At 44.5% G+C, this 14,227-nt stretch overlaps 1 non-coding gene across 1 annotated transcript; it reads right to left on the bottom strand.

Moving 5' to 3' along the window:
- Nucleotides 1-562: 562 nt before the first annotated feature.
- Nucleotides 563-722, bottom strand: LOC116897496. Its single transcript, XR_004387517.1, has one exon. It is a non-coding gene; the product is annotated as a U1 spliceosomal RNA (small nuclear RNA).
- Nucleotides 723-14,227: the final 13,505 nt, after the last annotated feature.

Here is a 14,227-nt window from a genome sequence, read left to right as displayed (position 1 = left end):
TTTTTGATGAAATCCTTTCCCCCTTCACTAAAACCTATAATTTTGGACAACTTTCAAATGTTTTGTAAATGTTAAATCAGTAAAGCCTTCCAGCGATCTTTTAATCTCCCATCCCCCGCCCCTCTTTGCTTCAAGGGTAAAGCAGCAAGTAAATCAAAGTTGGAAAGACCGTCTAAACTTGATTGAGTGAATTAAACAAAACCACCCGCGATGGGATGATTATTTCCCCATCTCATCGTTTAAGAAAGCCAGAGCCCAAATAACTCTGAGAAAGTAATTCCCAGGGTAGCCTGTGAATGAAACTCATTCCAAGGGCAGAGAGAGTGGATTGCTCGCCAGCCCCGCCCCCTTGATTGTTCATCTCCATTACCTTGAGTCAATTCTTCCAACTGCATTCACCGCTCAGTGTGTGCTGGGTTATCCGTTGACCATTGGTCACCTTCCTTTAGAACATGAACTTCTTTATTTTTCTTTTATTTCATTTTTCAGACAGGGTCTCATGATTGTAGCCAGGACTCCTCTATATAGCTGAGGGGTGATCCTAAACTTCCTTTTTTCCTCCCAGGGGAGAGCATGAATTCAATCCCCCACTGCCACAAATTATGCAGTTTCCCTGCATCTGGAGAAATCACAGGTGTCAGCACATCTGGTGTGCAGTGGATAAGCCTCGCCCTGGGAAAACCATCTTCTTGGTCCTGGTATCTCCTGTGCCAGGTAGATAGGAATAGAAACTTCTTGACAGCTGTGACTTGGCCTGAATCTTTACTGTTGTGCCTAGCACTTCAGCCAATGCAATAGCACTCAGTTATTTTGTTGCAAAATCGATTGTATTAAATTCTTACACCCTTTCCTGTTCTAAGGATAATTGCTACTTTTTATCCTCTAAGTCTCAAAGGCAATAAACCACAGGGCTGGCTTCACTCACTGTATGCCTTCTCCAGAACGGAAGCCCATCCATCACTTTGTAGACTGACAGTGTGGACTCTAAGTTTCAACTTGTTCCCTTCTGCAAAGCACAGACTCTCACCCCAAGTCACCATTTAGTTGTCATTACGAAGAGCTAGAACTCAGATGCCACTTTGGGTCCAAGCTGTAGTTCCCATTGTGATTCCAAGGTAGTCTTTCAGACGTGTGTTGGTCTTCTCCACGTGTGATTGGGGTGCCATCAAGATGGTTCTTAGGGCGTGTGCCTGCCTCCTCCACATAGCTACAGAAGCATATGCCCCCCTCATAGCTATAAAGGGGGGTGTGCCTTCGCATAGCTGTACAGTTCTGAAGCAAACCTCCAAACTCATCCCTGCCTTCCTATGGCCTGTAATGCCAAGTTATCATGGTTCCCCTGGCATTGGCAGGAGCAGGTGGCCCTGACCTCAATTTTCCCAGCCTGACTATTAATATCCCCTTGCCAAAAGGCCGTCTTCATTAATTGATGGGAGACAGATTTCTAGCTAACCAATGAGAGTTTCTGCATTTTGAAAAACCTGTCACTAGTTACGGTTGGAACATGGTCCATGAATGAGGATCTGAGAGCTAGTGAGACAACTCGAAGGGATCAAGACAAAAGTCTTGTGACCTCTGTTTCTCCATAACCTGGGTGGCTCCTGAAATGTAATTTTGTTCCCCTCCCAGGTGTCGAAAATAGCAGTAGGTTTACTTCAGATTACCCCTTTACTTTTACTTTTGTTATTCAAAGACATCTCCAAGCACGAGTTGTGCTTGTGACTGTATCCGGCCTAAATGCTCCTGAACTTTGCTCCTGTGTAACCCTCAGAACATAAATCGTCCGATGCCCTGAATAAAGTTGGCTATCGCTTGAGACTTTAGTCTGCCTCACTTTTAGACTCCACTCTCCCAGGTTCACACCGTCGTCAACTAGAGCAGTAACAGTTACCAAGGAATAAAAATCATCACACCCACTAGTTTGGCGAAATGATTAATAGTTAACAAGTGTGAGGAGACCAAGACGCTCCAGGAGTGCTGAGGAAGCAGCACTTAGGGCAAGCATTGCAGGCTGGCTATCTCTGAAGTGAAGATGTGTATTTCTGATGTTAAATAATCCCCTGTCTACTAAGGGCCTCGAGTAAAGCGGCCACACACAAAGGCATAGGCGAAAGGATACCCATCGCAAGGGAAAACTGGAAACAGCCAGTGTCCCGCTGTGGCAGAATGGATAAACGCATTGTGGTATATAGCATGGTTACAGTATTTACAACATGACATCATTTGTGTGCAATTATAAACACACAATGTAACATTACATAATATATGTGGAGGTTAGGCACTTCATAAAAGCATAAAAGATAGGCAGAGAGGATGCACTATTTCAGAAAGGCAGTTATCTCTGAAAAGCTGGGGAAGAAGGCAGAGAACATCAGATCTGTAACATTTTATTTCCTTCTTCCTTTGCTTGAGTTAACTTCTCCCTTTGTAGGCCAGGCTGTCTTCAAACACATGACAATCCTCCTGCCTCTTGCTTTCCTTATACCCTTTCTCCTTCCCTCCCACCCTCCCCATACTGTGCTTTGAACTCAACCTCCTGGGTAAGTGCCATTGAGCGCTATCCTGACCCTATGAAATTAAAAACAAACAAACAAAACCCCATGAGGCAATGATCTTCATTACAATTTGACTGGATTTGGAACCACCTAGAGGACATATGTTAATTTTACCTGGTGAAAATAAGACCACTACCACAATTTGAAAGCCAGATTTCAGGCAAGCTTTATTATATACTTGCCAGGATGGTGGACACTGGCCAGGTCCATATTGGGGATTTCCAGTGAATGGCAACAAATTACTTTAGTCAGCCTCTTATAAAGGCAAAACCCACAAGGTTAGGTACTTCCTGCCTTCATCCAATTGGGGCCAAGCATACATCCTGATGTACTTCCTGCCTACACGTGACCAAGCACTTCCTGTGCAACCAACCTTGTTTATAGAAGTAAAAACATGTGGCTTGTTATCTGACAGGGAAAAATAGCCCCCATAATTTTAAGAAGTTACCTGTCCTTGGGCAAGTGGGGCTTAGAAGTTAGAGGCATGTTTGTTTAGTCATGAATGTCTATGTTTGTTTCATAGATGTTTTTAGCACAGTGTTTAAAAATATTTTGCCACAAAGAAAAGAGTAACTAATTCACATAGGCATTTGATGTTTGCTCCTGGAAGTTTTCCTCTGTGTTTGGAATGTTTTTTAAACCAGTGTCTTGTGCTTTTACTTGGGGTCATTTTTTCCCCCAGTTTGTCTTGTCCTATCATGGTTCTGTTTGTTTGTTTTTCTTTTAGTTGTCTGTTTGTTTTCTAATGAAAGAGAAAGAAAGGGCGTGGATGTGGGTTCCAGGGGAGGTGGGGTAAGTTCAAGGAGATGTTGGAGAAGAGAAACCATGATCAGAATGTAGCGTATTAAAAATAAAATCTATTTTCAATTAAAAATTAAATTATGAATAAAAAATGAACAAGCATTTTGTGACTGCCTTTGAAATAGAAGCTATGTCATAGTTTCTTGATTCACCATTTTTTTACTCATATGTTTCATTTCCTCAATAAGACAAATCTATATTGTTTCAAAACAAAACCTCACTGCAATAAATGGCAATAGAAATGTGCAGACACATATATCTTTTTTTAATATTTATTTACTTATTTATTGAATTATGTGAGTACACTGTAGCTGTCTTCAGACACACCAGAAGAGGGCATCTGATCTCATTACATGGTTGTGAGCCACCATGTGGTTGCTGGGAATTGAACTCAGGACCTCTAGAAAAGCAGTCAGTGCACTTAACCGCTGAGCCATCTCTCCAGCCACCCACATATATCTTTGTAGGAGGTGCTTACTGTTGGCTGAAGTTGTGTCTTATAATCCCAAACTCAACTATTCCTTAAGGGGCAGCTGGGCCCATTCCTGACCATCAACGTCTCCATTTTGGGGGATTGTTCAGTGAGTCTTGAATGTCCTCTTAGGACTTAACAAGGGGTTTCCTCTTTTCTCTTACTACGGTGTGGAAGATGGATCATATGGCTGGTGTACTGTCTAAGCAGAACTTAGCACACGGTCCCTTTCATTGCAAAGTCTTCTTGGGGAACTTTTATAGCTAACTAGCAGCTAATTCTCCGTGGCTGGTTAGGAGTTAATGCCACATTTGGATCTAGTCAGCCTGGGGTCCTTTGTGAAAGTCAATGGTGCACCAAGGCACATCCCAGCAAGGAAGGCCTGCAGCACCCACTACCTTTTGTCGGGCATAAATTCAAGTGTCACCTCACGCTCTGTAGACCAAGTCAGAGTCATCCTGGTCTACCCTCCTTCCTTTCAACTATTTCCTCCGGATTGTAGATGCCACTGCTACAAACATTTTCACTTACGTTGGCCAAAACTTCCCTCCTGTTACATTCCTCAGGATCCTTCCTTAGCGTCTGTCTGGTCAGTCGCTAAGCCTCAAGGGCATGCCTTTGTGAGTGTGGCTGTCCTGTCTAAAGCACTGTCAGGACCACTACCATAGGTCTGATCCGAATTCTGTCTGCTGTACAGATGGACAGCTCCCAAGAGCCAAACCCGTGTTCTTTTTACTCTTTCCAATTTGTTTTGTCTTGCTTCCTTCTCTGAGTTCCTGTACCGAGTACTTTCATTGGCTTTCTTCTTTGAGTCTTTAGCATGCCCCACCTTAGCTGCTGTTTCTATTGTTTCCTTTAATCAGAAAAAAACGTTGGTTCCTTCAGTAGCCTCCTTCGGTCACACTGTAGACCAGGCTGGCTCAGATTCCAACAATCCTCGTGCACCCACCTTCCAAACACTGGGATTAGGTGTGTGAGCCACCAAGCCCTGTTTTTCCTACAGATTTTCAAAGGCTAACAACTGTGAGCTTTCACAGACTTGAAATCCGTACTCCATACTCTTGGTATTCTGTCTAAGCTCCACCCCCACAGCCACCTGGGAACAGCCAGGTAAGCTCCGCCCCACAGTTGCCTAGCAACAGCCAGCTGTGCCTGACTATATAAGGGGCTGCTTGCCCCCTCCTCTTCTTCTTGCTCTCTCTTCTTCCTCTCCTCTGCTCTTCCCTGACCCTTCTCTCTACTCCCCCCTCCCCTCCACATGCTCACGGCCGGCCTCTCCTCTCCTCTCCTCTTCTTCTCTCATTAAATCTCTCCACGTGGAACCATGTTGGCTTGGGTGTGTTCTGTCCAGGCACGGCCCGAGATTTAAACCCTAACACATAACGCACACAGTAGGCCCTCAGTAAAGGTTATTTTTTTTTTCTTTTCTTTTTTTCGGAGCTGGGGATCGAACCCAGGGCCTAGCAAGCGCTCTACCACTGAGCTAAATCCCCAACCCCCAGTAAAGGTTTTATAATCATAGTAGCCATGTCCTTGAGCTAAATCCCCAACCCCCAGTAAAGGTTTTATAATCATTGTAGCCATGTCCTTGGGTCTTGGCAAGTGACAACAACAACAGGAAGTGTCTTCCTGGAGGGAGTGTCTGCCTACTGGAAGTGTCTGCCACGGCTTACAAAGATTATCGTTTGATTTTCACTATTACCTAGTCCGATCAGTAAAACCAGCTATCTTAAGAAGTCTCTTTTCAATAAATTAGTTTGTTAAAAAAAAAAAAAAAAAAAAAAAAGTCTGTTTTCACTTCTGCTCCGATGTCTGCATTTTAGGCATGTTAGAGGAACGTTAGAGTTTTTATTCTACTGCTTCCTACCTTCTATATTTTTTCGAGAATTTAGCATGAAGAACACCACAAATCCAGAGCAAGGATGGGGTAAGAACAGACTCCTGTAGAGTGAGGGCAGGAGGCACAGAAGTTACCGGAAGAAACTGACGGAGAAACTGACAGAGACCCTGTCAGTTTAAACCCCCCCTGTCTATTCACTTCCCACTCAAAGTGCTACACGTAGCCTAGTTGGGTGTAAATTATTTTAAAATAAATGTACATTGTTTTCACTTTGAGAGTGAATTCTACAAAGAATTGGAGAAAGGTGGGGAAGAAAATTAAACAAAATAAAGTTAGTAATTTATTAGCAAACTATAATGTCATGAGTTAAAGGCAATAGTGCAGCCTGTGCCCAGTGTACTGAGGGCTCTAGCTTTGATCCCTAGGATCTCTTCTCTCTCTCTCTCTCTCTCTCTCTCTCTCTCTCTCTCTCTCTCTCTCTCTCTCTCTCCTCCCCTCTCTCCCCCCTCCCTCCCTCTCCCTCTCTCTCTCTCCCTCTCTCTCTCCCCCTCTCTCTCTCCCCCCCCCTCTCTCTCACACACACACACACACACACACACACAATGGTGAATTGAGCTGAGTTTTTAGAGTTTACAAACTCTTGGAAATCTGTTAATCAGTATAAACATCAGGCCTAAAACAGAGCTTCATTGAAATTGTATGAGGTGCTCCTTCAAAAAGCATTCTGCTAGAAGTACTATAAAAGGATTGTGTACTGGGTGGGAGGTCCGTTCTAACAAGCAGTAAAACCTGAGATCAAATTTTTTGAAAACCTGGTCCCTGTTCATATGCAGTTCAGTTTTGGGTCATTCCACACCTCCCTCAGCCCAGAAAAGCCTTTTTCCTTGTAACTACAAGGAACTTCTAATTTCTACACCAATTTGTTTGTAAACAAAATTTTAAATTTTAAGTGGATTTTCTTGCTTTAGCCTATTTTTAGAAAGTGCTGGCTAGTTTTATGTCAACTGACATGTTGGAAGGAGAGAGCCTCAACTGAGAAAATACCTCCATTATGTCTAGCTGTAAGGCATTTTCTCAAGTAGTGGTCCATGTGGGCCCAGGCTACGGTGGGTGGTGCTATCCTTGAGCTGAAGGTCCTAGGTTTTATAAGACAGCAGACTAAGCAAGCCATGACGAGCAAGTCAGTAAGCAGCACTCCTCCACAGCCTCTGTGTCAGCTCCTGCCTCCAGGTTCCAGCCTCTCTTTAGTTCCTGTCCTGATTTCCTTTAATGGTGAAGATCAATACAGAACTGTCAACAAAATAAACCCTTTCCTCCCCACAATGTTTCATCACAGCAATGGTAACCCTAAATAGAAAATACCATTACTTTATTTTGTTTTAGTCTTACTTTAATTAATGTTTCTCTGTGACAATTCCCAGTAGAATTCAATTCACATTCAGTATTCAGTGTTTCAGGGTCTAGGTCAAACTTATAATCCTTGGTCTCAAAAGTTAGGGGTTGGAGCCAGCTATGGTGACTGACACTTTTGTCTCAGTTCTCAGAAGGCAGAGGCAGGCAGATGTCTATACGTTCAAGGCTAGCCAAGGCTACAAGAGTGAGACACTGTCACAGAAACAAAAACAACAAATAGCAAAGTTAGGTGGCAGACCAGGCAGGAGGTAGTTGTGGGGAAAACCACTGATTTCTTATTTGATCTGAAAGCGGGTCTACAAAAAGGACCTCATGCCTGGTATTCTGTACCGGGTCAAAGGATGATGGCCAGGGAAGTTAGAGTCACTAAGGTCTAATCACTTTACTGACTTTGTCCTGCATTTTCGAAATGCCTCTTGAATAGTTATTTTTATGCCTGTGGGTTAGTGCCTTGATCAGAGAAATTCCTTGTAGTGAATGGCAGTTGATGCAGAAACTCATGGCTGGTCTAGGTGTGGCGAACTAGTGGCTATCTGCAGAACACTAAGGACATTCATATCACCCCTCCCAAGGCTTTGCAAACATCGCAAAGGTGCGGGTGGGGGAGGGGCATAAAGAATGTAAATGTCAGAAGGTCCAGATAAAGACTGTGAAGTCACTGTCCTGTGAACATGGCACAGATGTGATACTCGTGAACTCAGAACTGCGGTTGCCTGTACAGGGCACGCAAACGTAGAGCGCTAAACATTAGGTCATAGATGAGGGAAGGGGCTCATGGGGCTCTGGGTTGGCTACGGAAGCTAATGCTCTCGCAGGCTACGTTAGGAGGCAGAGTCATTCTCTTCGGTGGTGCAGGCACTGAGGAGTGGAGCTACTCAAGTGGATGCCGTCACACAAGTGGCCCTGATTAAACCCAGTAGTGACGGAGTAAAAAAACAAAACAAAATGAAGACAAAGAGAAAATAAGAAAAGGACTTGGCAGGAGGAGAAAGTAAAAAGGGGGTAGAGGACACATGTATGAAACTGACAGAGAATAAATTAATTTTCAGAAATTGGGTATTAGAATTTCACTTATAAAAGGCTCAAACTTATCATAGGCATAAAAATCCCTATTTCCAGGTTGTTTCCATTCCCCCCCCCCGAGGGTTCTTGTGCCGCCATAACTTGGGGATCCTAATAACTCATGTTGCTCTGGTTGAACAGAGCTCTATTTTTTTTCAATGCTTATAATCAATACCCAATATGTATTGGCCACAAAACTGAGTAACTCCAATCTCAGTTCTTCCCCCAAATTAACTTGTTGGTCTACTACTTGCCTCAAACCAGAGTTCTCACATTGATTTCTTGCATCCTCCAAGCTCTTTGATAACAGTGTAATCTAATGGGGAAGAGAATTCCAGCAATATTGGGCAGGTGAGCATCCGAACAGCATTGGGTTGCAATAGGAAGCTGAGTGCTGGTAGACATGTATAAATGGATCACTGCCTACCCAGTAGCTCCCACCCAGAAAAGAGTAGAGTAGTGGGAGGGGGCAGAATAATATAGAATATCATTGTGAGATCTAGAAAGAGAATCCACTGTGATATCCCTGGGGTGAGCATGGGAGACATACCACGTGGCCTCTTGGAAAGTCACCTACATGCCTTCAATGTAAGATTGTTACTGCAATCACATCCACTTCCAGAAATGGCCTTAAGAGACAATATGAAATTTGGAGCTGACTTTCCCAGGAGTTTCCCCTTGCAAACAGGCCCACACGGTGAGGGTGGATCCAGCCAGGGCCAAGCTGTTATGTCAGTAAATCTTACTTCAGGGCTCCAGCTCCAGAAGCCATGATGGGGCAAACGTTACGTCAACACATTCTAGCAGCTGCATTGTCTAGGGGGTCGGAAAAGGAGAAGGGGTCAGGACAAACACAGGCTGCACAAACAGAGGGACACTGGCTGACAGGCTACAACTAAGGAAAGATGAAAGAAGATTCTAGTGATCCCAGGAGCTGCTGCGCGTAACGCATCTTCCACATATGCACAGGGTATAACACGGGGCTGGCTCTGCTCAGTCATGTAGAAGAAGCAAGCTTGGGCTGGATCACAGATGAGTGGTAGAACACTTGCTCAACACCCAAGAGGTCCTAGGGTCAAACCTCAGTAATCAGAAGAGAAGAAAAAGTGGATGGAATTCACTGGGCCATATCCGGCTTCTGTTGGTGGCTTCTAAATCACTAAAAAGGATATTATCAAAATGAATGCTTTCTTGAGAGAAGAGAAGAAGCCAAGAATGGAGTAAAGAGTGTTATGCATCTTATTTTTGTGTGTGAGGAACTAGGAGAGTTAAATAGTTCTTGATGGAGAGTATGACAGACTTCCTGGATGGAAAACATACATGCACGCATGCACGCACACACACACACTACACACACAGACATACATTCACACATGCACCACATAAAACACGCATAGATATACATACAACACACACACATTCACACATGCACCACATAAAACACACATAGATATACATACAACACACACACATTCACACATGCACCACATAAAACACACAGAGACATACACACAACACATACATTCACATATTTACCACATAAAACACATACAACACACACAGATATACACACAACACACAGACACCACACACACACAGACACACACAACACACACATAGATACACACAGACACACAAACACATACAACACATATAACAAACACACACACACACACACACACACACACACACACACACACACACACACCCTTTACTTGCCCCAGAAAAAGAGCCTTTAACAGATTAAACTAACAACTGCACCAAGGTCTAATTTAGTGAAGTTGTGAATTTTGCGGGGCTTACTTAAAGAAAAATGAGTGAGGGGTTACTTACGGAGAAGAAATGAGTCAGACATAGCTGCTTCTCAGAAGCCGTACTAGCTCATGAAGGCTGGAAACCTGGAGCTCACCTGCAGATAGCTCAACAAGTTGGAGAGTGTTTCTTCCAACGGCTAAGTCAGTCCGAGCCTTTTTCTAGACAACTCTCCCTGTTGTTGTTTCCTCTTAGGCCGTCCAGGTGGTCTCTTCTTCTCAGACTGTTTGTGTTGCCTCTGCTTCTTCCAGGTTACTTCGAAGGAGCTTCTTCCAAGCTACTCAGCTCGCTCGAGAGTCTTTGCAGCTCAACTTGTCCAAGAGTAAGACTGATCAGTCTTTACTGCTTATATACTCTTAGAGAGGGAGGAGCCTAGTGAACCTGGTCAGTTTAAGGGACTTCCTGAAGCTATCTTGAGTTGTAGAACATCCGATCTCAGAGAAAACTGCTACACAAGAAGATAAGCTAGCCGCAAGGGTGGAACTTTCCTCAAGAGAGAACCTTCCAGAAGGAGCTCCAGAACAAGGCAGACAGCTTGAGCATGGGGCAGTGATGCAACCTCTGTTTAACGCCTGCCCAAGACCTTTGGTTTGGGCTTTCAGTCTGCAGACAGCCTTTCAGCCTTCCTGTTGATTCTTTTTATCAGGTTCTTAAGCATTTGCTAAACTCTTCTATTGTGCAATTCTGTATATTCAAGGATTTACTTAATTACTCCTTTAGGGACAGCACTCTGCCTAGAGTTGAGGCAGGTTAGTAAGAAAAAATAGAAGCTAAGAGTCGTGGTGCACACCGTTGATCCCAGCACTCGGAGGCAGCGGCAAGTGGATCTCTGGGAGTTTGAGGGCAGCTTGGTCTTCGTCTCTGGAGCAAGTTTCAGGACAGCCAGGGCTACATGATAGAGAGACCTTGTCTTAAAGGAAAGAGTATGAACGATAACTGTTTCTTTCTTTTTTTTTTTTTTTTTGGTTCTTTTTCTCGGAGCTGGGGACCGAACCCAGGGCCTTGCGCCCTAGGCAAGCACTCTACCACTGAGCTAAATCCCCAACCACGACAACTGTTTCTTAAAGCAGCTCAGCTCACTTTGCTCTTCATGTTTATGCAAATATGTGTTTTTGGAAGACAGCTGGGTCTAAATAACCTAGGGAAATTAATGAGTGGGCCTCGAAACTTATTTTATACACTTGAGCAATATTGTAAATACTCACGGAGACATCGTTTTGCATCTTCAGTTTCATTTCAGAGAAGTATTTTTTTTTTCCTCTTTTTTTTTTTTTGGAGCTGGGGACCGAACCCAGGGCCTTGACTTGTTAGGGCAAGCGCTCTACCACTGAGCTAAATCCCCAACCCTCGAGAAGTATTTTTAAAATTAAATGATTGGATTAGGGATGTAGCTCAGCTTTAGAGGCTTGCCCACCCCATAAAAAGGTCTGGGCTCTGTCCCTAGCATGATTAAAAAAATAAATAAATAATGCCAAGTTACCAAGGGCTGGAGATGTTGCTTAGCGTGAGAGAGCTTGCTTTCTATGTGTAGGACTCTGGACTTGATTCCCAACACTGCCATAAGATAAATAAGATAAAATAAGGTTTCTTAATTAAATAATTAACCAGGTGTGCTGGCACACTCCTATAATTCCAGCACTCTGGAAACAGGAGCAGGAGGATGGCCATTTAGGAGCCAGTTGTAGCTACAAAGGGAGACCTTGTCACAAAACAACCACACAAGCACGCGAAGACCACAGAAGGGAATCGGAGAAGAAAAGCTCGCCAGTATCATTAAACCCATTGCCTCTCTAACTTTTGCTGTGCATTTTTTTTTTTTTTTTTTTTTAGCACCAAGTTCCTACATAGCTCCTTTCTCTGGTCACAATAGCAGAGTGATATCCAGTACAGCGAAAGATGTCTTCTCCCTCAGAGAGTTGTCTGTCCAGTCCTGCTGCTTTTAAACCCCACAGAGAAGGACAGTTCTTTAAATGTTTCCTTTTAGACTGAGTAAATATATTTGCTTCCAAGTCAGGACCAGCCGAGAGTCCCAACAGGGAGCACTCAGCAGAAGAGTCCTGGTTGTGACCTCTGTGCAGCACTCTGAATACTAAAGGGAAGTAAGTAACTGAATCGACGCTGTGGATTTGGGACCATGACAATCCTATGTCGGAATGTTCTTTGTCTGGGACATATACACACATATGCCTTGCATGACATATGAAATGACCTACAGTTTTTACTCAGCCAGGGTCCCTGCAGAATCTTAGTTTCAGGTAGAGGGCATCAAGTACCCACAGAAGGGATGGAGAGAAAACAGATATGGGGACCCACTTGGCATCTTGGCTGGAGGGCATGCGTCAGTCCCACCGAGAGAGGCACCCAAGGTAAAGGCCTTTAGAGTGTTTGATAGAGGAAGAACTTGGTGCATGACATGCTTGAAGCAGAAAGGAGGAAAGGTCAGATGCTTTGTGCCCTCCCCCCACTAAAGAATAGAATCAGAGACATTAAGAAGTTTATCCAGGGACCTGTGTGTGTGTGTGTGTGTGTGTGTGTGTGTGTGTGTGTGTGTGTGTGTGTGTGTGTGTTTAAAATGTTAGCATCTTGGAGTCTTGGAGTCAACCCTGAGCACCCTGACTGATCAGGAGTTTCCCCCTGGAAAGCCAAGTGTTGCTTCTGCTAAGACACTGGCTTGGGGTAGCTTCAGACATCTTTGTTTGAGCTGGTGAAGGACAAAGAGAGAAATAAAGGCTTGTCTTCAGGGTGAAGATCAGGGTCTGATCAGGGTGTGGTAGCTCATAGCTGTAACTTCAGCCCGTGGGGGACTGAGGCAGGAGATTAAGTACAAGGCCAGACTGGGCTACAGAGTAACGCTGTGCTTCATAAGACAAAATAATAGGGCTGGAGAGATGGCTCAGTGGTTAAGAGCCCCGACTGTTCTTCCAGAGGTTCTGAGTTCAAATCCCAGCAACCACATGGTGGCTCACAGCCATCTGTAATGAGATCCGATGCCCTATTCTAGTGTGTCTGAAGACAGCTACAGTGTACTTATATATAATAAATAAATAAATCTTAAAAAAAAAGAATTGTTAAAAAAAAGACAAAATAATACATAAACAAGAAAGAGAGAAGGGGACAGGGGGGACGGAGGGGAGGGAGGAGGAGAGGGAGGGAGGAAAGAAAGAAAGGAAGCAGAGAGAGGGAGAAGAAGGAGAGGGGAGGGGAAGGAGAGAGGGAGGGAAGGGGGGAGGGGGGGGAGGGAGAGGGGAGGAAGGGGGGGGAGGGAAGGGAAGAAAGAAAGAAAAATGAAAGAGAGAGAGAGATTGAGAGAACAGACAGAAGTCTGAGATGATCTGATAGTCATATTGAACTTGGCTCTGATTTTGAGCAGGTTGGTTGAATGGACTGGCCAAATACGTCAGTTTGGTCATGAATCCTGGGAATATGAGGTTTATCTGTCCCTGGAAGCACATATGGCCCTGTGCAGAATCTTCTGGTAGCCAAGCAGAGTGTACAGACATTTCTTTTAGCTTATACCGTTTGGGCCCACACAGTATTTAAAAATAACTAAAGTAGTTGCCAATGTGTTAAAAATTTAGTTTTTATCCTGGCTTCAAACAAAAACAAACGCCTGGCCAGCAGGGTGGACGCCCGACTTCAGCAGCAGTAGAATGGGGGTGGTCTGGGCTGCTTGCTGCCCTGGGCCAGATACCCTATCTGTGTGGACAGGCTTCCATTTCCCTACCCTAAATTCTGGGACGCCCTGTGCTGAGGGCTTTCCGAGCACACTCAGCACATCTCTCTGGGCTCTGTTCTGCCCATCACTGTCTCCTGAGTGGCCTCCGGCTAATGCAGCTGTCTTCACACCACCTACCTAACCCAGGGCTGGCTAATGCAGCTGTCTTCACACCACCTACCTAACCCAGGGCTGGAGTGACCACCGGGCGGTGTGTGCTTTCACTCAGGGGTTTCTGCACGGACTAGAAGGAGAGCTTTTAGGTAAGGTGGGGCTGGATGTGGCGGTGCACACTTGTAATCCCAGCACTCTGGAAGCTGAAGCAGGAGGATTAAAGTTCAAGGCAAACTAGGGAGGGAGGGAGGAAAGGAGGGAGGGAGGAGAGAGAACCAAATTGAAGGAGATGTTTTGCTTTCAATCAGTTTGTGTGCCAGCAAGTTCAACCTGAGGGTGCCCCTATCACTTCTTGAGGATGAGACAAGCCCCAAATTCCAAACAGAACTTGTTGGAAGAGTAGAAGTATTCACACCCTAATGCTAGGGTCATTTTAGGGAAAA

Source organism: Rattus rattus, chromosome 3 (assembly GCF_011064425.1).
Source record: "Rattus rattus isolate New Zealand chromosome 3, Rrattus_CSIRO_v1, whole genome shotgun sequence".
Lineage (NCBI taxonomy): Eukaryota > Metazoa > Chordata > Mammalia > Rodentia > Muridae > Rattus > Rattus rattus.
The sequence above is the reverse complement of the archived record's forward strand: the minus strand, read 5'-3'. Positions and strand labels throughout refer to the sequence as shown.